The sequence below is a fragment of the Triticum dicoccoides genome, chromosome 4A (assembly GCF_002162155.2).
Source record: "Triticum dicoccoides isolate Atlit2015 ecotype Zavitan chromosome 4A, WEW_v2.0, whole genome shotgun sequence".
In the NCBI taxonomy this organism is placed as follows: domain Eukaryota; kingdom Viridiplantae; phylum Streptophyta; class Magnoliopsida; order Poales; family Poaceae; genus Triticum; species Triticum dicoccoides.
In genome coordinates this window covers 719,251,329-719,255,129 of record NC_041386.1, presented here as the reverse complement: position 1 = coordinate 719,255,129, position 3,801 = coordinate 719,251,329, and the positions used below count along the sequence as shown (strand labels likewise).

The 3,801-nt window shown below is 42.8% G+C and overlaps 1 pseudogene; it reads right to left on the bottom strand.

The window, feature by feature from the left end:
- LOC119284235 overlaps positions 1 to 2,575 on the bottom strand; it is an 8,334-nt pseudogene extending 5,759 nt beyond the window's left edge.
- Positions 2,576 to 3,801: the final 1,226 nt, after the last annotated feature.

Sequence of the window (3,801 nt, the reverse complement as noted above, 5' to 3'; positions counted from 1 at the left end):
GGCGCAGGGCGGCGAGGGCGGGGGCGGGGGCGGCGCGGTGGGTGGACGATGTGGGTGTCGGGGAGGAGGGAGGGAGAAGAGAGAGTAACGGGCGGGGGAGGGGGCTCAGCCGTTAATTAGGTTAGTTAGGTTAGCCTTTACCGTCCGCCCCACCTTTGCCGTCCGCTTTTGTTCATCTTTGCCGTCTGCTGCGGACGGCAAAGAGGGGGGACGTTAAGTTTTTTCGTTAGTGGGTGCCACCTCCCTCTTCGCCGTCAGCCAGCGGACGGCAAAGAAATGGCCGATGGCAAAGACCTTCTTTGCCGTCTGCCATTTGTTTGCCGTCTGCTTCTTGGTAGCTGATGGCAAAGACCTTCTTTGCCGTCCGCTAGCTGACGGCAAAGAGATGGCAGACGGCAAATTCCCTGATTCCAGTAGTGTGGTGTGCTACATGGCGAAAGTTTTCCTCTGGCGCTCTTCTTACAATATCACTTGTAAGGTATACAAAATTTTCATCTCTTGAAATGGATTCCATGTTATCAGAGATGATACCATGGACTTGAAAACTCTTAGCCCTTCCTTCTACATTTACTCTTGACGGTTGAATCATACCTCTGTTAATTAGTACTCCCTCCGTTCCTAAATACTTGTCTTTCTAGAAATTTCAACAAGTGACTACATACGGTGCAAAATGAGTGAATCTACACTTTAAAATATGTCTACATACATCCGTGTGTTGAGTCCATTTGAAATGCCTAGAAAGACAAGTATTTGGGAACGGAGGGAGTAGATCATAAAAATAGCTCATTGCAACAGCCTCAGTGTCCATTCCAACCCTAGATGTAACAAGTCCTTCTGCTATCCATCTATCTATCAAATGCCTTATTTGGATCTCAACATTCCTGGAAAATATGCTTAGGTATAGAAAACATGGCTTAATATGAGAAGGCAAGTGGTTGTAGATGAGGATAATCATCTTCCTTATTGGTTCAAGGCCTTGGAAGCTCTCTAGCTCCAAGGGGAGCTGGTTATAAATACTTTGCCACTCACTAACCACTCTGGTGGAAAGCATGCCTCCTAGCGTGAGTATAACTAGGGGTGACAGTCCAGACTCTTTAACCATGTTAATAACTATTTCCCTCATGTTCTTATCATTTGTATGTCTTCCTCACTTCTCCTGATCTTCCTTAGTAGCAACTTTATGGCATCATTTATTTCTAGGGGTTTATGGTGGTAGATGAGTGGTCTAGAAGATTCCAAAGTACAATACTCGGCTAAGTCCACATCCTGTGTTGTTACTATTATCCGGCTACCTCTGTTGTTACCATGAGGAAAAACAATATATCTGATCCAATTCCAATAATCTATGTTCCATAAGTCATCAAGAACAACAAAGTACCTCTTCTCATGTAGCTCCATCCTCAGGTATCGGGCGAGGTGCTCTTCTTGCAATAGCTTCCCTTCAAGTTGCTTCATCAATGCTTCATGACCGAAAAGTTTTTTGATCATATCTTTAAGAAGCTCAATCCTGCAAAATGACTGCGAGATTGTGATCCAAGCACATGAAGAAAATTTATTCGCAATATCACTTTCATAGATCTTGGTTGCAAGAGTAGTCTTGCCTACACCACACATGCCAACAACACATATCACATTGGCTGGACCATGTTTGGCGTTGACATCCATCAGCATAATCAACTCCTGTTTAGGCTTTGAAAAGCCCACAAGTTCCGCTTCATCAAGACTATGGGAATAACTATGGATGCCTTCCATGTCAGAATTGGCCTCATCCTTGTACCATCTCCTGTCGTCCATGCTGCTAGGGGTAATGGGCTTCATTAAATGACTGTAGCGTTGGATCCTGTTGCTTACTTCTCCAACTCTTACTTTCAGGCTGCGAATCTGGACAGCAATTTGATGGCGTTCTCTAAGCTTCGTCAGCCGTTGCAAGCAACCTGGGTGCCCCAAATTAACCTGGAAGTCGTCCAAGCAATATTTAATGTTGTATGATAGATCCTCTACTTGCTCCGCCCATGCTTTCACTAGCTCGTCTCTATCATTCATCCTTTCAGCAGTTCTCAAGAAGGCTTGCATTATTCTTAGCTCGTCTTTGATGTACCTATTAATTATATCAACATGAAATTGAATAGTCAAGGTTTCATTTATCCCATGGTCATGTGTGTCATAGCATATTTTCTGATATACTCCCTCCATTCCTAAATAGAAGACTTTTAATAGATTCCAATATGGACTATATATGGAGCAAAATGAGTGAATCTACACTCTAAAATACGTCTATATACATCCGTATGTACTTCCTATTGAAAATCTCTAAAACAACTTATATTTAGAAACGGAGGGACTATTTGTTAAATCCTTTTCAAAGAAGAAGAAGAGGCAGCATCAAATTATGGCCCCATTCCTAGGCAAAAAAAAGAATTTAATGGATAATAAAATATTGCAAAGAAATATGAGTAATTGATACTTACCATATCTCATCCGGTACTCCCATGAGCAATGCCATCTCATCCATGGCCTCGGAGGCCGCCTTGTTTACGGCACTCCCCACCACCGAACGCGCGGCACTTAGAGCCATCTTGATTTTCTCCCCCTTTCACAACAAGCTCTTGAAGCTCTCGATCGATATACAGTAGTTAACTCTGGCTGGCTGGATTGGATATTTTCACTGCTAGTAAAAGGAATACAGATTAATTATACAAACACTAGTAGAAAAAGGACATAATATGAGACACATTAGTGCCGGTTTGATTTTGAGCCAGCACTAATGTGTCCATTAGTGTCGGTTCCAACGACTAGCCGTCTGTTCTCTTTAGTACTGGTTCGTGGAACCTTTAGCACCGGTTCGTGCCACGAACCAGTACTAAAGAGAGTGGTGGCAGGGTGTTGTCAGTCTAGGGCCCCTCCACCACCTTTAGTACCGGTTCGTGGCACGAACCGGTACTAAAGGTCGACGTACATAAACCCTGCGTCCACCCGAGCCACTCTGTTCTTCCCCTTTCCCCTCACTTCCTCTGTTCTTCCCCTCTCTTCCTCGAGCTCCTCACAAATTTTGCCCAAAATTTGTCAAGATTTGAAGGCCCCCATCCATTCAAATGATCACAAAGGTTAGCAACTTTGTCCTTTCAACTCTCATTGCTAGATTAGCTCTTGCAATGCTTTTCATAGTGATTAATTTGGGAGGAATTATATTTGCTAGTATTTGATTTATATGCAATTTGAGGTCAAAAATAACACTTAGTTTGCATATGTAGGTGTGGTTTACTTAGTGCCTTCTAAATCTCCGTCATAACCACCGCCGATCGCCCGCACAGTCCCGTCGCCGGCACCACCTTGTGGTGAGGCTCTTGTTTATGAATGTTTTACATTACCAAGTTGATGTTTGTGTGATTTGGATATATAGTTACTCGTATAATTATCTTACCCGTACGTTGTTTGTTATACATAGTGCCATTGTTTTGATATCCGTCCCCGTCGGCCCTCGTCCTTGTTATGATTCGGATGTGGTATATTCTCTTTTAAAACTAGTTGTTGCATTTCGTGTTTATGACAAATTATGCCCATCAAGTTGACATAGATATTTTTATCTAGGAGGTATGTGAACCGGAAATTCCAACCGACCCTATTGTCGAGAGGTTAAATTTAGTGGAAAGAGAAAACGTGTATTTGAACGAAAAATTGAAAAGAATTGAGGGGGAGAAGATGGAATTGGAGTTGCATGTTGCCGATGTCGTCGATGATCACAAGATCAAGATGGAGAAAATGAGGTTGAAGATTAGAAAGATTAGAAAATATGCCATTGAT